The sequence below is a fragment of the Cervus canadensis genome, chromosome 2, assembly GCF_019320065.1.
Source record: "Cervus canadensis isolate Bull #8, Minnesota chromosome 2, ASM1932006v1, whole genome shotgun sequence".
Classification (NCBI taxonomy): Eukaryota; Metazoa; Chordata; class Mammalia; order Artiodactyla; family Cervidae; genus Cervus; species Cervus canadensis.
This window is the reverse complement of record NC_057387.1, coordinates 17,633,613-17,660,067: the sequence shown is the minus strand read 5'-3', so window position 1 is coordinate 17,660,067 and position 26,455 is coordinate 17,633,613. Positions and strand designations below refer to the sequence as shown.

Below are 26,455 nucleotides of genomic sequence, written 5' to 3'. Positions count from 1 at the left end.
CAAAGGTCCATCTAGTCAAAACTATGGTTTCTCCGGTAGTCATGTATGGATGTGAGAGCTGGGCCATAAGGAAAGCTGAATACTGAAGAATTGATGCTTTTGAACTGTGGTGTTGGAGGAGACTCTTGAGAGTCCCTTGGACTGCAAGAAGATCAAACCCGTCCATCCTAAAGGAGATCAGTCATGAATATTCATTGGAAGGACTGATGCTGAAGCTGAAACTCCAATACTTTGGCCACCTGATGCAAAGAGCCAACTCACTGGAAAAGATCCTGATGCTGGAAAAGACTGAGGACAAGAGGAGAAGGGGGTGACAGAGGATGAGATGGTTGGATGACATCACTGACTCAAAGGACATGAAAGTTTCAGCAAGCTCTAGGTGATGGTGAAGTAAAGGGAGACCCCTCCATGGAGTCACAAAGAGTCAGACACAACTGAGTGACTGAACAACCAGAAAAAAAAAATTTATATATATATTATATATATAATATATATGTCATATTTATGACAGACTGTATGATTTCAATACCTTTATACCATGAAATTTTTACACCCTGTTTTATGTCCCTGGATATGTTCCAATGGCTCCTAGTTTATAGTCTATGGGAACTTGAATAGAATTTGTATCCTGCTGTTGTGTGAAAATTGTATAAATCATAATTCTGTTGAATTGGCTCATAGTGATTTTCAGGTCTACTGTATCCTTCTACTTTTCTGTCTATTTTTGAGAGTTTGATACTGAAACTCCAACTAAAAATCTTAATTTATCTACTTTAAAATAATTGTAATATATAGTGGAAATATATGTAACTTTGTTCTGTATTTTCCAAGTCTCCTGTAAATGTGTTTATCATTTTTTCATAATTTAAAATAATACAAAATGAGGAAAAATAATAGTTTCAGTCAACATTCTGTCAACAAGATGATTTCTCTCATGAGATCAGCCCACGGCACAGAGGTAATTACATCTGTGGCTCATGGGTCCACTAATTCCTTATTGCCACTTATAGCTTAAACTGAAGGTAGAACAAAAGAAGGTGGAGTGACAGTATTTCACCAAACTGGAAGGAGAGGAGACAGTTCTACCATTGTTCTTATTTCTGTTCCCTGTACTTACCAATCACTAATACTTTTGTGTAGTCTTACATCTGTCCTGGGTTTGGTTGTTCTGATGGCCTTATAGACCTTCCTAATGCAGAGATTAATTGACTGAAGGTCCCAGCTATGCTTTAAAATCTATCTCTGAGGCTGCATCTCCCATGGGCTGCTCCCTGCCAATAGCTGAGTGCAGTGGGGATACAAAGGCAGACCCACTCCTGGGAGAGACAAGACTCTTCATTGGCTGACTTTGGCTCAGTGACTCCACAATGACTTTGATGAACTTCATGGCAGGCAGTCTTGGACACCTTCTCTTCTCTTCCTTACTAAGTCAGGTTTGCTTCATGACCCGAGGCATCTCTCATCATTCCTAAGTACCTTCCTATTTTCTTGCATACAGGTATTTTCCCTAATGAAGTCCTTGCACATTTAATTAATTCTCACCATTTACTTTTTGGAGCATCTGGAATAACATGGTTGTCATCCTGCCAGCCTCTCCTATGGCTATGTGCTGTGGGTACTTTGTACTGTGTTTTGTTCCAGACATAACTGTCTTGATATTACTCCTCCTATCTCACCCTGCCACACAGTCACAAGGGACTCCATGCACTGTTATCATTAGTAGTTTATTTATCCAGCCCACAGACATAGAAGGTGCTATGTTGATCACCCTTTATAGTTATCTGGCACATATCCATGAACATAGGACATTCAGAGAACAGAACAAAACCTTTAAACCAGAAATGAAGGAATTTCATACTGACATACCACACATTATGGGAGTGCTTAGAGGTTTGGAAGCCATGTGATTTCTCAGCCTTAAAAAAAGATGAAATCTTACCATTTGCTACAACATGGATAGACTTGAGGGTATTATGCTAAGTGACATGTCATTCAAAGGAAGACAAATAGCATGCAGTTTCACCACATGTGGAGTATTTTTTTAAATTTTAAAATGAACCATCTGAACCATTCAAAAACAAACATATAAACAGGTAATGGTTATCAAACAGGTAATGGTTATCAGAAGGGAAGACTGAAGTGGGGAGGGAAGAGTGAATAAGAGGAGTCAACTGTATGGCCAGAGATGGAAAGTAAACCTATTTAATGGTGAATTTGCTGTAATGTATACAGAAGTCAAAATATAATACTGTACACATAAAAAATATAAACCAAAAAATAAGTAAAATGATATCCTAGCAGGGTACAGAGAGCCTGGCAAAAGCCAAGGGAGCAGCTGCACTTCCCTGAAGGCTCTCTCCTGAGGTAGGTGGTTCTAGTGCTCAGTCTGGCCCAAGACCCCACCGCCCACCAAGGGAATTGGGAGGAGGCTGGTGGGCAGCCGTGCTGTGGGGGCCAGGGATGACAGCCTAGTGGTGTTCCTGCAAGCACTGGCCTGCACCTACCAAAGAGAGCTGAATAAAATACTGCCTGAAATTTCTTACAGCCTGAAGAAAATGGGGCAAGAGGGGCCTCCTTGCCAGGACAAAACCTTCCCCGAGTCTTGGAGGACAAGGTCCCATGGGAGCTGGTTGAGCAGGAAATGCCAAAGTAAAAGAGCAATAGCGGCCCAACCAATGATCTTAGGATGTCTGCAAGTTCCTCTCAAATGGTGGAGCAAGTCATGTATACGGAGAGAGAGTAAGAAAGCAAATGTGGGAAAATGTTAATTGGTGCATTGAGATGAAGAATATATGCAGTTACTCTTCTTGCAAATTTTCATAAGTTTCAGTGTGCTTTTTAAAGGAATAATTAGTACTCAGCCAGTTTCATGCAGCCATGAAATTAAGACGCATGCTCCTTTGAAGAAAAGCTATGACCAACCTAGACAGCATATTAAAAAGCAAAGACATCACCTTGCTAACAAAGGTCCATGTAGTCCAGCTAAGGTTTTTCCAGTAGTCATGTAGGGATGTGAGAGTTGGACCATGAAGAAGGTTAAGCACCAAAGAACTGATGTTTTCAAATTCTGGTGCTAGAGAAGACTCTTGAGAATCCCTTGGACTGCAAGGAGATCAAACCAGTCAATCCTGAAAGAAATCAATCCTGAATATTCATTGGAAGGACTGATGCTGAAGCTGAAACTCCAATTCTCTGGCCACCTGATGCAAAGAGCTGACTTATTGGAAAAGACCCTGATGCTGATTGTAGGCAAAAAAAAAAAAAAAAAAAAGGGCAGCAGAGGGTGAGATGATGAGATAGCATCACCCACTCAATGGACATGAGTTTGAGCAAATTCCAGGAGACAGTACAGGACAGGCTGGTGTGCTGCAGTCCATGGGGTGGCAGAGTCAGACTGGTCTTAGCGACTGAACAATAACAACACAGTTGGTACTCAAGTCCCAAGTTCTCTTCAGATGGACACTGAAAGTGAGGCTTTAGGTTTCTGGCGAAGGGAGGAGTGGAGGCAAGGGGCTGTCCCGACTGCTCCTCACATCTCCCTTAGGAGATGCCCTGGACCCTGGGATTCTACCTCATTGGCTGAAGGATTTGATGCAGAGACTCCACTGCAACTGGACGGTGGGGCACGTAACAGTTGTGGGCAGGAAGTGAAGATTGCCGGACATGCAGCCAAAACTAAAAGTAAAGCAACCTTCCCTGACCGGGAATCGAACCCGGGCCGCGGCGGTGAAAGCGCCGAATCCTAGCCACTAGACCACCAGGGAATTACATCTTGCGGTCCTCATAAGTTATAACAGGAAGCCTGAAAAGACTGTGTGGTGTCTCTTGCCCTCGAGTTCTGAGTCCCGCACTTCCCTCCAAGGAATTGTACCCGAAGAACGTTCCTTCCCTGCTTTCTCCAAATGAGGAGCTCCACACCAAAAGCCGGACGCTCTGCGGGACAGTATGACGCGCCCGCGAGGTCCGCCTGACCCTCACGTCCCCACGACTTGCCCGGTTCGGGCGCACCTCACGACTGCCCTGGAGACGCGCCTTTTCCCGGCGAGCGCGCGTGGAGAGCAGGTCGCCGGGGCGGGGGCAGGAGAGGCGGGAGGGGAGCCGCGCGGGTGAGACCTCGGGATCCCCAAGGTCACAAAGACTCCTGGCGGGTGCAGGAACCCGGAGGGCTGGATAAACGCTTGCAAACAAGGCTCCGCGCCCAGACCTGGATTCCGTGCGGTCTTCCCCCACGACCTGCTGCCCGGCAGTTCTCCCGCCTTGGATGACGCCATCTCCAGTTCCCTGGGCTCAGACCTCCAGTTGTCCCAGACGCAGCGCTTTCCTCAGACCCACATCCAACTAGTCAGGACTTCGCGTTTGCTTCTCCGTCCATGTTTACTTCTGCCCACACAGTCCCAGCCCCTCCTTTTCGCGACTCTGGACTTGGGCAAACGACTCTCCCGAGAAAGGTGGTCCCTCGGGCCCCCGCTGGGCCCCCGCTCTGTCGGCGAAAGGACTGCCGCCCCCTCCTCTTGTCCACGTAGGATGGCAGCGCGCTGGACGCAACCGAAAGACCGTGAATCCGCTCCTCTGGCTGGACGTGGGAGGTCCTGCAGGGGAGAAAAGCAGGGGAATGTTATGAAAGGTCCTGATCTAAAGCTATTTTCATGTCCGCCTCTTTGGGGACTCAGGCTCCAGCGCTGGTGAGGGTGCTGCCGCGCAGCTGCACCCGCGAGCGCACTCGGAGTCCACGTGAAGCCAGGCGGAGCCCCGCGGCCTGGGGGCCGGTGCGCACACCGCCCGCGTCTTCCTCCGGGTAGGAGCCCCTGAACCTCAGACAGGGAGGAAACGGCTGTGACCGCCGCACTAAGAAAAGAAACCACTGCGGGAGAAAACGCATATGCATTCCCAAGCTTGTGAAGATTTACTTCGAAAGGAAACCGGGGACAGAGAGACACACAGACGACAAAGCATTAAATCCTTTCAGCAAAAAGAAATGCTTTCTGCCCGCTGGCGTTATCCTGTGAGGTGAACGCGAAAACCCCTCCTGCTTTCTGGGGGAAATTGCCTTTACCTCTCTGTGGTTCTAGGTTAAAATTCGCACTCCATGATCCGTTGAACTGGAAAATTATAAAAGGCAAATAAGTTTTAGACATCATACCGGGGTGGGAGGAGAGCTTAGGGGAGAATGGATACACATTTATGTACACCTGAGTCCCTTCTCTGTCCACTTGAAACTATCACATTTTTAATGAGCTATACTCCAATATAAAATACAAAGTTCTTTTTAATTTTTTTTGAAGTTTTAGACATTGTAAGCGATAAAACAAAGCTTTCCTTAAAGAAGAACCTCAACCGATGAGGAATGAACCACCGTGAGATTTGCGTGGACCGAGCCTGGCTCCTCCGCGGCTTTAGACGGGGCCTGGTCTGCAAACGAACTCAGTACAGGCGGAGAAGAATAGCTCTGCCCGCGTTGAAGCTTGCTATTTTCAAACAGATAAAACACCGGAGCCGTCAGCCTTTGCTGCGCTTCCTGCTAAACGTGAAAGCGTGATGGAAGTCTTGGACTTGAACTACAGTAGACAACTAGAATAAGCCACAGCGGCCGGAACCTGAGGAACCGGGTTTCCTGCGGTCTTTGCGTGAGAAGCACTGCGGCTAAAGGGCTGCGAGGAAAGAGCGCGCGGGTCAGGGGCATCGGAGCGGAGCGGAGCGCGGGTCCTCGGGTTTCCGGGTGCATTTGAAGCATCGATCATTTCTGAGAGCCCCAGCACTGACCACCGAGGGCCACCGAGGCGCCGGGTCCGCAGCCAGGGAGGAGTAGCGTCCACACTTCTGGGCTGAGGGGTCACCTGGGTTCAAACACATCTAAGCCCCGGCTCCTGCGGCTTCTAGGAACTGGGGAGCCAGCGGTGGCGACCCTTGCACTCGATGCAGGGCTGTGAAACTGGAGACCCTGCCTTGGGTGCGGGACCTCCAGGCTAGACTGTTGGGGACCCAGGGACCTCGCTTCGGGGAAGGCGAGGAACCTAAGCCAGAGCTTCAGTCTCCTCATCTGAGGGATCGCCTGTGCCCCTACAGTCCTTTTCCTTTCAAAAATGCTTCTGGCCAGACGTGGTAAGAGGTACAGTTTTTGAGATGTGTCATTAGATAGCAACAGTTATCTGGTTTCTGTAGTGTAGTGGTTATCACGTTCGCCTAACATGCAAAAGGTCCCAGTTCAAAACGGAGCGGTATGTTTACATGCTTTTTCTTCCTGAAGCTTACATTCACATTTAAACCCTCCCACCGCTCCCCGCCCCCACCCCACCCCCCGGCGCCACCCGCCCCGCCCCAGTCGATAAAGAATCTGCCTCCAATGCAGGAGACCAGGGTTCGATCCCTGGGTGGGGAAGATCCCCTGGAGAAGGGAATGGCTACCTACTCTAGTATTCTTCCCTGGAAAATCCCATGAACAGAGGAGCCTGGCGGGCTACAGTCCACGGGGTCACAAGAGTAGGACACGACTTGATGACTAAACCACCACCACCCCCAACATACACATACCAAGAGAGAAAAGAAAAACTGGGCTAGAGAGATGGATTATAGCAGCGTGTGCAGCTGCAGTTTTATGCACCACCCGCAAACACAGGAGGAGTTCCCTAATAACCTAAAAGCCTAGTCAGCACTAGGAACCAGACCTCCTTTGTCTGCTCTGAGTCACTTTGAAGACCAGGCCATAGAAAGTCCAAGGAGGTCACAAAGCCAACTTCAGGTTAGCTTTCCTTTGGAAATGCCCTCACCTTCTCATCTGGTGCCTAAATTTCTTCTACACGCTGACAGGCATTTCGTCTCTGAAAACCAAGCTTTTCCCTGTGATGTTCACTCGCTTTCCCCCACCTCAGCACACCTGTGGAACAATTTGGTTTGCCTGACAGAACTTAAGAGACTGTCAACGACCCAGTGCTCAACCCAAAGACACATAGATGAAGGATTTTAGGCTCTAGAATTGCCCAGAAAGGAGTCCTTACGCATGCCATTATCAGGAGAGCCCTGGAGTCAGGTGAGAGGTCAGGAAGCAGACCTATCCCCTCATCACCTGCTGAGAACGCCTAACATAAGGAAACTGAGATTCAGAAAGAGAGCATGACCCTGGCTCTGCTGCACACAGCACTAAAACCAGATCAGGAGGGACCCAGCCTGTCACCTTTTGGCCTGGCCTCAGAGCCCAGAGCATCGCCCAGGAGGGAGAGTGAAGGGAGATGAGCAGACAAGCGCTGGAGCCTTGCCCAGCTGCATGCAGCCCTGAGCCACTGGGATTCACCTCCTTTTCTGCTCTGCCACTCTCAGAAATTTAACCTTTACTGTCAGTTTTCAACTAGAAAAGCCAAATTAGAGGGAGGAGGTAGTAAGGTAATGTCTGGTTGCCTGGTAGCTACAATTTGGCATTGTTACTCTGTGGTCTGGCTTCAATTCCAGGTCAGGAAAGCTCTAAATTGCATTTAATCTTCCTCTTCCTGATGAGAGGTGGTTTGCTGCAAGGCACAGGCAAGACCCTGTGCAGGATTCCTGTGGCCAGGAACCCCTTCAGGTGGGGGAAGAGAAATGTGATGGACCACCAGGACTTCTACCCTCCAGTCTTTTCTTCCTTTATTTCAGAAACCTAGTGTGTCACATATGGAGTTTTCATTCAAAGAGAACCTGGGACTTGAGTTCTAAAAACTCGTTAAGAAAACAAAAACATAAAACCTTTTAAAATACAAAAAAATTTGAAATCCTCATATCGTATATTCTGTCCCAACAGCACAGTTAACATTTTCCCGCGTTTGCTTTCTCACTCTCTCCATCTACACGATTTGCTCCACCATTTGAGAGTAACTTGCAGACATCTCAACTCAAGACCACTGGTTGGCCCTCTGTTGCTCCTTTCCTTTGGCCTTTCCCTCAAAACCAGCTTCTGTAGGACCTGTCCTCCAAGGTCAGGGGAAGGCTTTGTCCTTGCACAGAGTTCCTGCTTGCCCCTTCAGGAACCTGAAATCTGTTCTTTTTAGGCTGCAGAGAAGCTTCAGGAGGTGTTTTATGCTGCTCTCCCCAAAGTGTAGGCCAGACTTGCCCTGTGCTTGTAGGAACTTTCCTAGGCTGTCATCCCCCCAGAATCACCTGCTCTTGGGACTCCTCCTGGTCGCCTTGCTGGGCAGTGGGGTCTTGGGTCAGCATGAGCGCTAGAACCACCTACCTGCTGAAAAACCCTTCAGGGAAGTGCAGCTGCCCCCTTGTCTCTTGCCTGGCTCTTTTTGTCCTGTGGGGAGCATAAAGTGTTTCAACTGGACAGAAAGATGAGGGATCTTTCCTGTGGTGGGAGGATGAAGGGATCAGGTGGGGAATGCATTAAAGGGAGAGGGAGAGTTCTCAAGAGCTTCCCACAATTGTCTGCATTGGTGCTGTCAGAGGGCTGGCTGCCCTGGGATCACAGTATGTAGTATTGTCTCATCCTGGCCTTGGCCTGGCCCCGGGTCCAATCTGAGTCCAAGCAAAGAGAAGCAACCTGGTTTGCAGTACATAATCCATTGTGTCTCTCTCCAAAGTGGGGTAGTCACTGAACTTCTAGTTCCAGGATCCCAGTGGATGGAATTCATGGGTTGGGTTTTTTCCTTTTTCCTTGAACTTCCTTTCTTGGTGATCTCAGAACTCAGGGGGAAAAAAAAAATTAGCTCAGAAAAAAAAGTTTAGCTCTGGATAAATTTGTGATCGTCAGTGTTAGGTAAAAGAAAAATTACTTTTAAAGACTTTTAAGAATTCTAAATAATTGACATATAATGACATAGACAATGTTCTTGTCATGTCATGCTTCTAAAGATGACTCCTTTTACGCATCACGTGTGTGCATGCTGGCAACCGACTGTTTGCAATCCTATGGGGATTCTATAGGTAAGAATAGTGGAGTGGGTTGCCATGCCCAGAAGGGGGTCCAAGCTAGGAATGGAACCAGCATCTCTTATGTCTCCTGCATTGGCAGGTGGGTTCTTTACCACTAAGCACCACCTGGGCAGCCCTTGTTTAGTAATTTCAGTCTAAAAGCTGTTTTATGTTGTCTTCCAGATTTTCTAATAATGAAGAAAATATTGGTGGCAAAGAGGTATTATTCAATGTTTGTAGAAGTCTTGGATTTATTTTCTCTTCAAAATTCTAATGACACTGAACTGTCTGATTTTCCTACACTGGTTTTACTGGTCCAATAAGCAAACTTAAATCCTATAAATATTTTTTGTAAAATTTTAAAATATGTGTCGTAGTAAATTAAATGTACCATGGGCTTCCCATGGTACTAGCAGTAAAGAATACCACCTACCAGAGCAGGAGACACAAGTGATAAGTGTTCAATCCCTGGGTCGGAAAGATCCCCTGCGGCAGGAAATGGCAACCTGCTCCAGTATTATTACCTGGGAAATTTCATGGAAAGAGAGGCCTAGTGGGCTCCAGTTCATAGCTTCTCTGTCCATGGGGCCACAGAGAGTCAGCTGAGTGACTAAGCCTGAATAATATACCATATGATAAATGGAGACTAAGTCATAATTCTAGAAGCCACTGTGTTCATTATTCCACCTACCTTTTTGGGGGTAACTACCTCATTATTTTTATAGATTATAAAGTGTCCATATGGTCACAGATTAAGAGGAAGTGTCAGTACTTTAAGGGATGTTGGTGAGCATGGCCATCACTGTCACTTTTAAGAAGTGTAAAACGCATGCAGTGTCTGCTCCAGGAATTAAGGAGCTGTCACTGGAGACTTCTTTCCCTCAAATGTTATTTATTTTAAAAAAATTTATATGAGAGAATGGCATTGAAACATGTAAATTATCATATGTGAAACGAATCGCCAGTCCAGGTTCGATGCATGATATAGGGTGCTCAGGGCTGGTGCACTGGGATGACCCAGAGGGATGGGATGGGGAGGGAGGAGGGAGGGGGGGTTCAGGATGGGGAACACATGTACACGCATGGTAGATTCAAGTCAATGTATGGCAAAACCACTACAACATTGTAAAGTAAAATAAATAAATTAATTAACAAATAATAAAATTATTATAAAATAAAAAAAAATTTATGTGTGGGGCAGGTGTATTCCTTGCTACCTGCCTTCTAGACTGTGAGTCACTCTTTCCTATTCTTTGTTAGGTTTTCCTTGTCTTTTGCACTGTTAGTGCCGTAGGAGGGAAATGGGAGGCCACACTGGAAAGGACACAGGGCCAAGCTGTTGTGCTTCTGCTACGCTCCAGATGTGGGCTCAGCAGGGTAGGGGTTTGCCCTGGGTTTGCTCAACATGCAGCATCTCTCCCAGAGGAGGGCCTGGCAGTTAGTAAACCTCTAATATGTGTTCAGTGATGAAAGGCATTCTAATGAGAGTTCCCAGAAAACAGAAGAGAAGGAGAGAAAAATGGGTGAAATTGGGGGCAGCCTAGAGTACGAGGGACAGAGGGGGACAGACAAAGAAAAATACCCATGTATGTGCATACACACGTGTACGCGCGCACACACACACACAGATTGTCCAAGAACCATATTTAGTGTATAAAGGCAAAGGGCCCAATTATGCTCATGAGATTCAACAGAAGAACCAAGGGAAGGTGCACCAATAATTCTTGGTATTCAGGTCTGCACATGATGCATTATCAGCAGCAGGATTCTTGGTTCTAACGATTTGTCTCAAGTAGGCTAATTTGTTTTTCAAAGATAGTCAAACACTGTCAAGGAATCACAAGGAGACAGTTATCAGTTTGCTAATTCACCGTGGTATAGGAGGCAGCCCCGTCATTAAAGTGTGCATACAATGAGGGCAAAAAGGCAATTCACAAAGGAAAGGCGAGAGGAGCAAGTGTCTGAGACCAGTGGTTTCCCTAACTCCAGTCGGTAAGCTACGTGGCAGGAAGCAATCTCAAGTCACTCTAGTCAGTCTTCTCTGGACCCAATTATGTAGGTCACTACTGAAAATGAAGAAGGAAAGGAATAGGTTGCCCTGACTGGACTGACTCCATTTTAAAAAGAAAGGGAACTCCATCTTACACTCGGGGAACTTTGGACTGTATATTTGGGAGACCATGGAGATAAAGTACAGAGCAGGCCTCTCTGGTGCATGGAAACCAGACCAGGCTGACCCTGTACCTAGACTTCCCGGAGCCAAAAAGAATGCAATGTCCACTATGTAATCAATCACTATCTGTAGTCCTAATAATACCCATTGTTGATGTAGGCTAAACGGCATCTTCAGATGACTTTAGAATGTAAATTTATGGCTGTAACCTGATTGTATCTCTTACTAACATTGTCCAGAGTGGGCTTTGGAGAATTTGGGGGTTGTGAGCTTAGGCATGTACGCTTTGGGTATAAAAGGTTGTCACAAAAATTGGTAGGGGTCATCCCATGGACGGAGGAGCCTGATAGGCTGCAGTCCACGGGGCTGCTACGAGTCGGACATGACTGAGCGACTTCACTTTCACTTTCATGCATAGGAGTAGGAACTGGCAACCCACTCCAGTATTCTTGCCTGGAGAATCCCAGGGATGGGGGAGCCTGGTGGGCTGCAGTTCATGGGGTCACGAAGAGTCGGACACAACTGAGCAACTTCACTTTCACTTTTCACTTTCATGCATTGGAGAAGGAAATGGCAACCCACTCCAGTGTTCTTGCCTGGAGAATCCCAGGGACGGGGGAGCCTGGTGGGCTGCCGTCAATGGGGTCGCACAGAGTCAGACACGACTGAAGCGACTTAGCAGCAGCAACAGCTCACTAAAGAGGAATCTCTGCCTCAGACCCACCGGTGTAATAAACTGTACTCCACTATCCGTGCTGTCCTTCTGAGTGAGTTTGCTTCCCAGGGCGCATCACTACAACAAAAACAATTGGAAGTTGTTGGAAGACTTTCTAACCATCTTGGAGGTTTAGTTGCTGAACATATGCAGTAGGGTGTCTGTGGGTAATGGCCAAACTATCCTTCTGTTGTATTTCTTGCTTAGGAGGGCACCATTCCCCATTTTGGAGGAACAGATAGATGCATAGAAATCTTGTCATACTGACAAGAAAAAGATCTTTCATCAGATTGGAACAATACACGGGAATATCAATAAACACAACTCCTACTGAAGCTCAACTAGGAACATAAAAAGATGCCTTCACCTTCTGGCAAGTGTAGAGTGACAGAAATTTTATTTATCTTCTTGCTTGAAATACCCTCCCCTTCTTCCCTGCTTCCAAGGGGGAAAAAAAAAAGAAAGAAAGACATGAAACACTAGCTTTCCAGACACTGGAAATAGGCAATAAAAAGAGAAATTTCAGAGAGATGAGAAACAAACAAGGTGAGCCCTACCATTGGTTCAGCTCACTGATTTCAGAGCTTGCAAGTTGGGCATGGGGAATAAGATCTGAGGCCAAGTCCTTGATAGTGAAGATAAAGCTAAGAGCCTGTGGAAAGCAAAGTAGCTGGAATTCATAGGACAAAGATCCAGCGATGAGAGAGATGGAAGAGAGAATCCAGACATATGAAAAAGATCTCCCTCAAATAGTAAACAGAGTTCTGATCAGAGCCTACTTCCAGAGAAATTGCATGATGCCAAGGAAAGAAATTCTGAAAAGATCATAGAACTGTGTCTGGTACTCACATAGGACAGAAAATCTTACTCACTCTCACCAGCCATATTGGGCTACTCAACATTCATCGACCATTGGCTAGAGACCTCAGGAATTTTGCCTCACTCATGGGAACACTCAGTTCTAGACTGACTTACCTAAAATTCATAAAAGCAAGGTCCAAAAACATGAAAGTAATTACAAGTCACTTAACTATCCACCAGAATAAATCTCAAGATTCATAGGAATGCCAAAATAGCCAGTTTCCCCAAAACAAAACTTTGACAATGTCTGGCATCCAAAGAATACCAAGCATGCAAAGAAGCAGGAAAATATATCCCATAAGGAGGAAAATAATCAATCAATCCAAACTGAACCAGATTTTAAATTATAGAGAGGATATTAAAATAGTTATTATGACTCTGTTACATAAGTCCAGTTGAGGAGAGATGTAGAACATAGACAAAAGATGAGACCCAAATTTCAGAGATGAAAAATAAAATATCTGGGATGATACATTCACCAGCTAGAATTAACAACAGATGAGACATTGCAGGGGGAAAAAAAAAAGGATTATGGAACACAAAGCCACAATCAATTTTTAAATATCCAGAGTGAAATTCCCACAGTCAAAAAAAAATTTTAATAGCACGCACAAGTGAAGGGTAGGGCAATTTTAGAAAGTCTAATATAATTGGAGTCCCTGAAAACACTGGGGGGAAATTTCATGAAAGGAAATATTTTTGAAGAAATAATGACAGAAAACATTCCAATCATAATTAAAATTACAAGCCCACTGAACCAAGGAACCAAACGGACCCTAATACATTGTAATTAAACTGCTCAAATCCACTGAAAAAGAAGGAATCTCAAAAGAAGCATGGATACTGAGAAGATGCATCCAGAAAACAAAAAGGTTATATCAGATTTCTCCTCAGAAGCAGAGGATATAAGAAGATAGTGGTAAAGCAACTATACCCCAATTTAAAAATAAAAACTTTTTGAAAGGAATCAAGAAATGGGAAAATAAACTCTGCTATATACAGTTAGAAAAAAAAAAAAGAGAAGATGATGGTGGTATAACATCTTTAAAGGATTGAGGTGGGGGAAACTGTTTATGTAGAATTCTACACTTCTTCTCCCCGCCCACCCCACCCCCCCAAAGTCTTGGAGAGATAAAAATGAAAATTTTACAGACATACAAATGTTGAAAGACTTCATCACCAGCAGAACCACACTACAAGAAATGTTAAAGGAGTTCTCCAGGAAAAAGGAAACTCACACTAGATGGAAATAAGGATGTACACAAATTGATGAACAACAAAAATGGCATCTGTGGGAGAAATATGCAACATTTATTATTGTTATTGGTATTATCATTACTGTTTAAACCTTTTTAAAAACATGTGGCAGTTTAAAGAAAAGTAACAATGATAGATTGTGGAGTTTATAACATAGGCAAAGTAAACATGCATGACAATAGCATAAGGCCAGCAGGGGAGAAATTTAAAAAGGTGTGACATGGCTTGAAGGCAGACTGTGGTGAGTTACAGATGTATGTTGTAAAACCTAAATGAAAATGAAGTCGCTCAGTTGTTTCTGACTCTTTGCGACCCCATGAACTGTAGCCTACCAGGCTCCTCCATCCATGGGATTTTCCAGGCAAGGGTACTGAAGTGGGTTGCCATTTCCAAGCAATCGCTAAAATAACAAAACGCAGTTATAGCTAATAGGCCGACGAAGGTGAGAGAATGGAACCATATACAAAACCATATACAAAACTATGATAGAGCAGTTACTCTTCCAGAACTCTGTCCTATAGACATGTGCACAAGATTGATGAATGCCTATTAATTGTAACAGAAAATGCATAAAGCCAAATGAATTTCAAAGTTAGATGGGAAGGGTTCAATAAATACTAGTACAAACAATGGGAGAAACTTCATTGCTAAAAGGAACCCAGAGGATAACGATGAGATGAAGAATCCTGGGTTCCAAGTGACCTGTTTTCTTCCAGAGCTCTTCCGTGGGGATCAGTGATGTCCTCGCTTATTTCCTCCTGTTGTGCATAAGATTCGGGGAACAAAAGGGTAATGGAGGGCTTCTGCACCTTTAGGGGAATGTACAGGGTAGAAATAACCGCAACCCCTTTTCGTTCTAAAAAGGTTAGGGAACGTCCCTGGGTGGGCTCGAACCACCAACCTTTCGGTTAACAGCCGAACGCGCTAACCGATTGCGCCACAGAGACACCTGACGTTACCGCCCCATTCCCCCTCCCCCACCTCATTCCCTTAGAGAGCAAGCAAGCCTCCCTCTCTAGGAGGAGCCACTCGCCCTTCTCCGAAGAGCCATACCCGCTCCAAAGCCTCCGAAAACCAGAGAAACCTGTGGGAAGCCTGGGGTCGGGAGATTCCGAAAGCAGAAGTGCAGCCGAGCGTCCCCGCCGCGCCTGGCGCCACACTCGCCGCAGAGGCAGAGCCCCGGAGACGCTCCGGGCCTGATCCGAGCGGGCCCCAGGGAAGCTGAACCCCGGGTGGGCTCAGGGCTGCCTCCCCATTTGCTCTGCCTTCATTCGACCGTCTGCGCCCCTGGCGTTGCCCCCTTTCTCCCTGCGTTCAGCCGGCCAAGGGAGCCAGAAAGAGGGCTTGAGAACGGTTGATCAAAACAGAAATATAAAGAGGCGGGAATGAAGCCGGGGAGGCAAGGACAAAGCAAAGATAACTTCTGCAAGCCCGTGCAGAGACAAGGACTGGACGCAGGGGAAATGAAAAATGCAGCAGACTTGAGAGGGCGTAACGGAGGGAAGATGTGAGAGAGAATCAGGAGTGCCTGCAATTATCCAACAACAAAGCAGCACAGTAATTGGAACGGATTTGTCAAAGTTAAAAGAGCAATATCGCACTTCGCCTGCCGTACAGTGGCGCGCCGTGATCGTATAGTGGTTAGTACTCTGCGTTGTGGCCGCAGCAACCTCGGTTCGAATCCGAGTCACGGCAGTGTTTATGTTTTGCATTGTATCTACCAAAACAACTCTTGGCCTGGTCGCCGACCGCCAAAACGAGGAGGGTCAGGAGAACGGAGGTCACCAGGTGACAGAACTCTGGACGTGCTCCAGGTCTCGCCATTTAAGAGAAAATATCTATAGACCAGGTTCAAGCTCTAAATGAGTCTTGTATGTATATTCCACGAAAGAAACTGTCTAGTTGTATGGGGATTTTGTTTGTTTTTTGGTGGAAATATTTCAAGTATCAGTCATGCTTTTTTTTTTAATACAAAATAAAACAGATTTTAGAGTTTACAGTATACTGCAAACTGGTCATGGTCTACTCAGGATTTTCTGACATCCCACCTCCCATTTTTATCCTGAAAGGAAATTATTGTGTTTACAGAACAAAATGTTTGTATCATTAATGGACAGCTGTTTTAATATTGTAATGTGTAGTTGTCACCAGGATAGACAGAAAATTTTTATCATTCAAGCATGGCCCTTGATACTTTCCAGGTAATGCATATCCATCCTCTGATACTCAACTCTGATGTCTGCTCATTCAGGTGAGGCTTCTTTCTTCAAGTTCATGTGAATGAATATATAATTTTTCTATCTAGCTATTAACAAGCAATGTGATGTTTTTGATATATATGTATGTTATTGAATTTCTCACACCTTAATTTTGGCATTATGCCAATATAAAACTATGTCACAAATAATGGACATTTGGATAATTTCAAACTACAGCTTTTGGGAAAGGCTCATATAAATGCCATTCTACTAGTTATTTGTGGATATGAGCATAAAAGTCCATTGAAAGAAAAGGAGTAATGGACAGGAAATTGTCAAGGAAGGCAAGACCAATGGCTTTCTATCCTAGAAATTTTAGTATGCCAGAGTGGAGAGGAGCAGTGAGGCAGGTCATAGAAAAGTGGAATATTTACTGCCACTGAAGAGCACTGAAAAGGTGACTAGAAAGTAGATTATGGCTGCCAGTTACCACGTCTAAACACTCACGGTTCCATAACCTTATTTGCCACTAGCAACAGCTGCAGAAAATTGCCTCCTCTCACTTCTGCAATTTCTGAGTGCATCTCCATAGACCTTACATTTTTCACAAAATGTAACTCAAAATAGTTATAGACTGAAAAGGAACATACTAAATTATAAAAGTTCCAGAAGATAGCATAGGAGAAAAATCTATGTTACCTTAGGCTCGACACTAAGTTTCTTGGGTAGGAAACTCCATAGTGTGATGTAGTCCGAGAATGGGATAGGAAAAAGGATATGAAGTTTCAGTTTCAAAAATTCCAAACCTCAGAGGTTTCAGTGGATAAACTTGGTGCTTCAAAGACATACTCCCAACAGGAGGGGTCTGCAGCATTAGCGGTTTGGAAGCACTTCATGGCTTCAGAGGGCTGCAAAAACTAATTTTTCCAACTAAGACAGTTCCTTAAAGGGTAAGGAACACAGCATCTTAAGCTGTGAATTAGTCGGGAATCAAACCCCAGTCCCCTAGATGGGAAGCAAGAATTCTACTACTAAACCACCAGTGCTTTCCTCTGAGCCCATGTTCTCGGCATCACTAGAAAGAGTCACAGGAACAATGTTGCAAAGCCAGTTCAAAAAATCAGTTTATACAAGCCTCTTTACTGGAAATGCAGAACAAAGCCCCAAAAGCACACCCAGAACAGAAGTTTGTACAGGAGGTTTAGGTCAGGAAACACCATCAAGATGTGAAATTCAAATCAAAATACTGGACTTCATTTCCTCACTTAAGATGCATTTTCTTTGCCCTCCCATGGCTTTGTGCCTTCCAAACCCTTTCCCCTCACTCTTGAGACAAACACCAATTCTTCCCCAAACAGGCATTCTGGACCCAGAGACAGTTTGGGAGGCTCAAAATTTGGAGATGCGCCTGAGTTACTCCAGAAGATCTGAATGACAATTAAGCCTCTCTTCTCCTACGGCTCTTTTTCTTTCTTTCTTTTTTTAAAAAAAATTTTAAAGCAATTTAATATCCTCCTCTCCTGATTCAATAACAGTAACATAAATTATAACAAAAATTTATTCAAGTGGACAGCTAAGTGAATTTAATCTATTCTCTTCAGAATTAATGATTAACCAGATAAGATACTCTCTTGAGTTGTTGAAAAAGGCCAAGAATCAAATGGCCTTGCTTTTAAGCTCTTGTGTTTGAGAGAGACCTACAAAAGGGTGAATAAATGAAAATTTCGCTCCAAGATTTCCCTTTAGCCCCATCCTCTTTGGTCACTCAAGGAGGGCATGCAGAGAAGAATGATTGCATTTGATTCTGGGTAGATGCTGGATTGCTACTCTTCTAACATAAATTTCTTTTGCCCTTTGCCTTGTCTGATATTCAAATTATCCCTTTTTTCTTCTTCTTTTTTTTTTAAACAATTAGCCTGGTATAGGCCAAGCACTAATCCATGCACAATCACTGCAGAGCCCCAGAGTTTCTCTCCTCCTGAGCATCTCTTTTAAGTCCTTAGAAAAGCCCAAGGATCAAAATGGCCAGTTTTCAAACTCTTGTGTCTTACAGAGACCTACACAAAAGTATAAGTGAAGTTTTTACACCAAAGTTTATTCTCTTCATCACACCACACCATACCTTTCTCCTCTCCTTCCCAGCTCTTGAGTTGTTTTCAACTCTGAAGATCCACTCAAGATCTTTTTACCACATTACACTCAAGCAAAACTATTTTTGATCATTTTATTCTCCACCTTTTTCAGTTGTTATGCTGCAGTTCCAGTGCTTTGCAGACTAATCATTCTGCCTGTCTTGCTAAATTTATTTTTTCTTTATCTGTTAGTGTGTGTGAGAGACAGAAAGAGAGAAACTTTCCTTTATTTGCTCCCCTCTCTCTCTTTCCTTGTTTAACAACTCTAGACTGTAAACTATACTAGGCACTGTGCTATCTCTTGAAAATATTTTATTTACATACCTAGTCTTGGTTTTGGGGGGAAATATAAATCTTTTTCTTATGAAAATATGTCTTTGGAAGACAGAGTCAGGTAAAATGTGATTATGTTAGAACACAATGTCAAAAACAAAGTGGACACATCACATATTCAATTCCGGCAATCAGAACTGAGACCTGAAGAATGAGGATGAGTTTGAAGAATGAAGAGGGAGTTGTGAAAGGCCTCCCTGTGGAGAGAAGCAAGTCCCTGAAAGGGGGAGAGTTCCTGGAACATCAAGTTACTTCACTGTCGCTGGACTTGGAGATTGCAAGAGGTATCTCGATGATAAGGAGGGGGAGAAGGAGAGTACATGTTGTAGAGGTAATAAGACATTTTAGTGAAGGAATATGGGGATACTGGGTGGCTTTAGGCACCAGGCATGTTCAGATTTGGGCTGTGCAAGGTCACTCAGGATACAATGAGGCAAATGAATACTACTTAGCCATAAGAAAGAACAAAATTTTGCCATTTGCAGTCCATGGATGGACTTGGAGGGCATTAAGCTGAGTGAAATTAGTCATTCAGAGAAAGACAAATACCGTATGGTATCACTTATAGGCAGAACCTAAAAAACACAACAAACTAGTAAATATAACAACAACAACAAAAAGATAAAAAGACCAAACTAATGGTTATCAGTGAGTGGGGGGGCAACATAAGGTTGGGAGTGTGGAAGGTTCAGACTATTACGTATAAGATAGGCTCAAGGAGGTATTGTATGACATAATGAATATAGCCAATATTTAGTAATAACTGTAAATGGAAAGTAACCTTTGAACTTGTATATTTTGAAGTCTTAAAAATAAAATTTTTAATTAAAAATATTTTTTTACTTGCCTATTCTGGCAAGTTAGACCATTTTCTCTGACTCTTTAAGACCATTGCATAGACTCTTTAAGCTAAAATTTAAGGTTGAAGGTCTAGGGTTATAAACAAGGGATCTGGATGAATCTCCAATGTTTTTCTTCAGGGGTCTATTCTGTGATTGGAAAGAGCCTTTCTCAGAGCTGTAATGTGAGCTAACAAAACCAATATTTCTATATTTTCATTTGGGGGTCCCCACTGCGTGCTATTGCCTGATTGTTTTTCTCTTTTGCAAGCCTTTGCTTTGAGTGCCTTTCAGTCTGTGAGTTCTGTCTTCCAAAGACAACACCTATTTGGGAAGTCTTTTGTTGCCCCACCACCAGGCCCTTGGTCACTGGAGATTCTTTCCGGAGAGCTGTCAAATGACTGCTTGTGGCAAGCATTGGTGGTTCAGTGGTAGAATTCTCGCCTCCCACGCGGGAGACCCGGGTTCAATTCCCGGCCAATGCATACTGGCCAAATACTTTTCACACTTCCTCCTTGTTTTGCCTACTGCACAGTCAGGTCCGAATACTACGCGGTTTCGGCCACCAGGAGCAGGAAAAGGAGAACTGAAAACCTCGAGGTGGTTCTGAACAGAAGACTGTAAGGTGACGACTCAACTGGGGCTTTGCAAAGCTCTGAGGTGTTTGGGTATATGGAGCAGCATTTGGCGGCTGGCAGCGCAGTAACTACCTCGCTGGTGGGTTCGTACCTTTCAATGTGTAAGTATTTCTGTGGGCCTTTGATTTAGAATATTTGGACTTGTTAGTTTTCAGTTTTTCTCCCAGAAGGTCGTAGCAACCCAGAGCCATCAGGTCGCTGATTCGCACTCTGGAGTTTGGGCTGACGGATGGGCCACAACCCACCAGGGAGCGAGAATTAAGACAGCAGCTGCGGGCCCGGCCGACCACCGCCCCCGCCTCGCCCGCGCCCCGCCAGTGTCCCGGGAGGCGCCAGCGGCCCAAGGTAGAGGAAAGCTTGAGGGGAGGAATCCGCGAGGACAGGACCGGGGATGCGATGACGGGGTCTTGCGCAGTAGTGGCGAGAGGTCTCTGAGTCTGTGCGCCGGACGCTGTGATAAATTTAACATCGTCAGCCACCTCGGCCTCTGAGTGTCCTGTGAGCCCATCGGTGTTCCAGGAAGGATATCCTGTACCTGGAAATATGTGTCAACAGTACTATATATATAGTTGTTCAGTCGCTAATTCGTGTCCGACTCTTTGCGACCCCATGGACTGCAGCACGCCAGGCTTCCGTGTTCATTGTCTCTCTGAGTTTGCCTAAGTTCATGTCCATTGAATTCGGCGATGCCATTCAACCATCTCATCCTATGTTGTCTAATTCTCCTCCTGCCTTCAATTTTTCCCAGCATCAGAGTCTTTTCCAACCAGTTGGCTATTTGCATCAGGTGCCCAAAGTATTGGACCTTCAACTTCAGCATCAGTCCTTCCAATGAATATTCAGGATTGATTTCCTGTAGGATTGACTGGTTTGACCTCCTTGCTGTCCAAGGGGCTCTCAAGAGTCTTCTCGAACACCACAATTCGAAGGTATCATTTCTTCGCGCTCAGCCTTCATTATGGTCCAACTCTCACATCCCTGCATGACTACTGGAAAAACCATAAGCTTTGACTATACCTTTGTCACTAAATTGATGTGTCTGCTTTTTAATATGCTGTCTAGGTTTGTCATAGCTTTCCTTCCAAGGAGCAAGCGTCTTTTAATTGTGTGGCTTGCTATCACTGTCCACAGTGACTTTGGAACCCCATATTCTGTGTAGTAATTATTATTTTCCTCGTCTACACAGTTAATGTGGCTAATTAAATTAATTTATTTTCTAAAGATCATCAACTATTTTCCAAGATAAGACCAATTTTGTCATAGCATTCAATGAGCTTTCTTGGTGATTCAAATGGTAAAAAATTTGCCTGTTCAATCTACTGGTCAGGAGGCACTCCTTATTCCCTTCTTCCTGTCCCAGTGTTCTTTCCTAGGGAGTTCGATGAACAGAGAGGCTATATGTCCCATTGGATCCCAAAGAGATGGACACGACTAAGTGATTACTTCTTACATACATTATTACTATATTATTTTGATTCAGTATTTAACACTTTCCACGTACTTTTAAAATTTTTCTTTATTTTCACATACTTTTGTAACATATTACTTGATTCAGTATTTTCAAATTACAGCTATATTCAGCAATGACAGTCCTATAACTTCTGTTTGTTACATTGTCTTTTTTGGAGAGTTTGGCTTTAGTCTAAACTCATACAATAAATTGGAGAAAATGTGGCATCTTTTAATTCTTTTGGAATTTCTTTGCTCAGGAGCCATTTCTTCTAATGAACATTTTTTAGTCTGGAGCTTTCTTTGCAGGGAGATTTTAAAATTCTTACTTGAAACAATTTAGTGCTTGTAGACTAGTTCATTTCACCCCCTCCACCCCCAAAATCATTATTGGGACAAATTATTCAGTTCCTCTAAAATATTTGTGTTTAAGAGATTCACTTATTGTTCCCTTATGTCTACAAGTTTAGTAGCAATGACTTCCTTTTTCTCTCTTAACAGTTTTATCAGCTTTAATAGTCTCTTCAAAGTCAACCATTTATATTTTCTCTTCTGTGTATTTATTTCTAACTTTGAAATTCCTGCTTTTCTAGATAATTTCTACTTCTATCTGCTTTTGTTATTGTTATTCTTTTAGTAACTGTAAGATGAGGATTTATCTCTTCGGCAATCAGCCTTAATTTTCATAATTTGCATTTATGTTTGTGTTCAGTTCAGTTCAGTTGCTCAGTCATGTCCGACTCTTTGCGACCCCATGAATCGCAGCATGCCAGGCCTCCCTGTCCATCACCAACTCCTGGAGTCCACCCAAACCCTTGTCCATCGAGTCAGTGATGCCATCCAACCATCTCATCCTCTATCATCTCCTTCTCCTCCTGCCCTCAATCTTTCCCAGCTTCAGGGTCTTTTCAAATGAGTCAGCTCTTCGAATCAGGTGGCCAAAGTATTGGAGTTTCAGCTTCAGCATCAGTCCTTCCAATGAACACCCAGGACTGATCTCCTTCAGGATAGACTGGTTGGATCTCCTTGCAGTCCAAGGGACTCTCAAGAGTCTTCTCCAACACCACAGTTCAAAAGCATCAATTCTTCCACGCTCAGCTTTCCTTATAGTCCAACTCTCACATCCATACATGACTACTGGAAAAACCATAGGCTTGACTAGATGGACCTTTGTTGGCAAAGTAATGTCTCTGCTTTTTAATATGCTGTCTAGGTTGGTCATAACTTCCCTTCCAAGGAGTAAGTGTCTTTTAATTTCATGGTTGCAATCACAATCTGCAGTGATTTTGGAGCCCCCCAAAATAAAGTCAGCCACTGTTTCTAATGTTTCCCCATCTATCCACCATGAAGTGGTGGGACCAAATGCCATGATCTTAGTTTTCTGAATGTTAACCTTTAAGCCAACTTTTTCACTCTCCTCTTTCACTTTCATCAAGAGGTTCTTTAGTTCTTCTTCACTTTCTGCCATAAGAGTGGTGTCATCTGGGTGTCTGAGGTTATTCATATTTCTCCCAGCAATCTTGGTTCCAGCTTGTGCTTTCTCCAGCCCAGCGTTTCTCATGATGTACTCTGCATATAAGTTAACTAAGCAGGGTGACAATATACAGCCTTGACATACTCCTTTTCCTATTTGGAACCAGTCTGTTGGTCCATGTCCAGTTCTAACTGTTGCTTCCTGACCTGCATACAGGTTCCTCAAGAGGCAGGTCAGGTGGTCTGGTATTCCCATCTCTTGAAGAATTTTCCACAGTTTATTGTAATCCACACAGTCAAAGGCTTTGGCATAGTCAATAAAGCATAAGCAGATGTTTTTCTGGAACTCTCTTGCTTTTTTGATGATCCAGCAGATGTTGGCAATTTGATCTCTGGTTCCTCTGCCTTTTTTAAAACCAGCTTGAACATCTGGAAGTTCACAGTTCACAGTTCACAGCTGAAGCCTGGCTTGGAGAATTTTGAGCATTACTTTGCTAGCTTGTGAGATGAGTGCAATTGTGCAGTAGTTTGAACTTTCTTTGGCATTGCCTTCCTTTGGGATTGGAATGAAAGCTGACCTTTTCCAGTCCTGTGGCCACTGCTGAATTTTCCAAATTTGCTGACATATTGAGTGCATCACTTTCACAGCATCATCTTTCAGGATTTGAAATAACTCAACTGGAATTCCATCACCTCCACTAGCTTTGTTTGTAGTGATGCTTCCTAAGGCCCACTTGACTTCACATTCCAGGATGTTCAGGATTTGAAATAACTCAACTGGAATTCCATCACCTCCACTAGCTTTGTTTGTAGTGATGCTTCCTAAGGCCCACTTGACTTCACATTCCAGGATGTTCAGGATTTGAAATAACTCAACTGGAATTCCATCACCTCCACTAGCTTTGTTCGTAGTGATGCTTCCTAAGGCCCACTTGACTTCACATTCCAGGATGTCTGGCTCTAGGTGAGTGTGAGTGATCACACCATTGTGATTATCTGGGTCATGAAGATCTTTTTAGTACAGTTCTTCTGTGTATTCTTGCCACCTCTTTTTATTATCTTCTGCTTCTGTTAGGTCAATACTATTTCTGTCCTTTATTGAGCCCATCTTTGCATGAAATGTTCCCTTGGTATCTCTCATTTTCTTGAAGGGAGCTCTAGTCTTTCCCATTCTATTGTTTTCCTCTATTTCTTTGCATTGATGGCTGAGGAAGGCTTTCTTTTCTCTCCTTGCTCTGCATTCAAATGGGTATGTCTTTGCTTTTCTCCTTTGCTTTTTGCTTCCCTTCTTTTCACAGCTATTTGTAAGGCCTCCTCAGACAGCCATTTTGCTTTTTTGCATTTCGTTTTCTTAGGGATGGTCTTGATTCCTTTCTTTTGTACAATGTCACGAACCTCCATCCATAGTTCATCAGGCATTCTGTCTATCAGATCTAGACCCTTAAATCTATTTCTCACTTCCACTGTATAGTCATAAGGGATTTGATTTAGGTCATACCTGAATGGTCTAGAGGTCTTCCCCACTTTCTTCAATTTAAGTCTGAATTTGGCAGTAAGGAGTTCATGATCTGAGTCATAGTCAGCTCCCAGTCTTGTTTTTGCTGACTGTATAGAGCTTCTCCATCTTTGGCTGCAAAGAATATAATCAATCTGATTTCGGTGTTGACCATCATCATCTAAAGACGGGTTTAGCTTCATCTTCGGTATATATGTAGTATTTCAGTTTTGATTCAGAATATTTCCTAATTTTTATTTTCAAATATGCTTTGATACAGGAGTGGTAGAAGTGTTTCTAAAATTTCAAATACAAGAGATTTTGTTCTTATATTTTATAACTGAATTCTAGTGACTAGTGGATTCTCCTGAAATGTCATTTTTGGATAGCTCTACAGCTCTGCTTATACTGAGCCACCGGCCTTTAGGAGGACAGTTATATCGGCTCTAAAGCCTCCGAAAACGGGGAAAACCCATGGGGAAGCCATGAGTCCTGCAATTCCGAAGGCAGAAGGGCAGCGTCTCCGCCACGCCTTGCTCCCCTCGCTGTAGATCGAATTTAAGCCAAGACTGCTGTAATCATCAGTAGTATTAACAACATCGTATGGTCACGATGAGCCACAGGCCAGCTGGCAGCCACAGCATTTTTTTGTAAGTTTTTGAAGGCTAGTATATTCACACTGTCTTGGCTGTTTTATTTGTGCACACTTACAGAAATTCTTACTTTTCTCACTTTCATGCTCTTCTCCGATTCTCCATCCGCACTCTGCTACTTAATAAAATCAATTTTTATCTCTCAGGATCTGGCGCAAGCCTCCTCACAGGCTTCCTGGGAGGTCTCGTCGTCTTATTCTTGCATTCACCTGCTCTAACTCCTTTTCATGTTTCCTCTTTGGATCTGGTCTCTTTCCAGAGAGATTCTTCTGCACCCAGAAGGGCCACATCTACTAAATTGCTGCCCAGGGGCGAACTTGGTTGAGTGAAGGCGGAGCAAACCCAGAGCCACCTCTGAGCCCACTGGCAGTTCAGCTCAGGCCCGGGGCGTCTCTGGGGTGCTGCAACTGTGCGGCAGGGGAAGCAAGGCGTGGGGCTTTGGAATCACATGACTCACGGCTTCCCCACGTGTTTTTCCGAGGCTTTAAAGCCAATATAACGTCCTTCTAAAGGCGGGTGATCTTCACGACCCAGATAATCATATTGGTGTGATCACTCACCTAGAGCCAGACATCCTGGAATGTGAAGTCAAGTGGGCCTTAGAAAGCATCACTACAAACAAAGCTAGTGGATGTGATGGAATTCCAGTTGAGCTATTTCAAATCCTGAAAGATGATGCTGTGAAAGTGTTGCACTCAATACGCCAGCAAATTTGGAAAACTCAGCAGTGGCCACAGGACTGGAAAAGGTCAGTTTTCATTCCAATCCCTAAGAAAGGCAATCCCAAAGAATGCTCAAACTACAGCACAATTGCACTCATCTCACACGCTAGTAAGATAATGCTCAAAATTCTCCAAGCCAGGCTTCAGCAATACATGAACCAAGAACTTCCAGACGTTCAAGCTGGTTTTAGAAAAGGCAGAGGAACCAGAGGTCAAATTGCCAATATCCGCTGGATCATCAAAAAAGCAAGAGAGTTCCAGAAAAACATCTATTTCTGCTATGTTGACTATGCCAAAGGCTTCAACTGTGTGGATTACAATAAACTGTGGAAAATTCTTCAAGAGATGGGAATACCAGACCACCTGACCTGCCTCTTGAGAAACCTGTATGCAGGTCAGGAAGCAACAGTTAGAACTGGACATGGAACAACAGACTGGTTCCAAATAGGAAAAGGAGTATGTCAAGGCTGTATATTGTCACCCTGCTTAGTTAACTTATATGCAGAGTACATCATGAGAAACGCTGGGCTGGAAGAAGCACAAGCTGGAATCAAGATTGCCAGGAGAAATATCAATCACCTCAGATATGCAGATGACACCACCCTTATGGCAGAAAGTGAAGAGGAACTAAAAAGCCTCT

General features: G+C 44.0%; 4 non-coding genes across 4 annotated transcripts; 2 read left to right on the top strand and 2 right to left on the bottom strand.

Annotated features, from left to right (window-relative positions):
- Positions 1 to 3,692: 3,692 nt before the first annotated feature.
- TRNAE-UUC lies at positions 3,693 to 3,764 on the bottom strand. Its single transcript has one exon. It is a non-coding gene; the product is annotated as a tRNA-Glu (tRNA).
- A 10,992-nt stretch (positions 3,765 to 14,756) lies between these two features.
- On the bottom strand, positions 14,757 to 14,830 carry TRNAN-GUU. The gene has a single exon. It is a non-coding gene; the product is annotated as a tRNA-Asn (tRNA).
- Positions 14,831 to 15,506: 676 nt separating this feature from the next.
- On the top strand, positions 15,507 to 15,578 carry TRNAH-GUG. Its single transcript has one exon. It is a non-coding gene; the product is annotated as a tRNA-His (tRNA).
- Positions 15,579 to 19,799: 4,221 nt separating this feature from the next.
- On the top strand, positions 19,800 to 19,870 carry TRNAG-CCC. The gene has a single exon. It is a non-coding gene; the product is annotated as a tRNA-Gly (tRNA).
- The last annotated feature ends 6,585 nt before the right edge of the window (positions 19,871 to 26,455 follow it).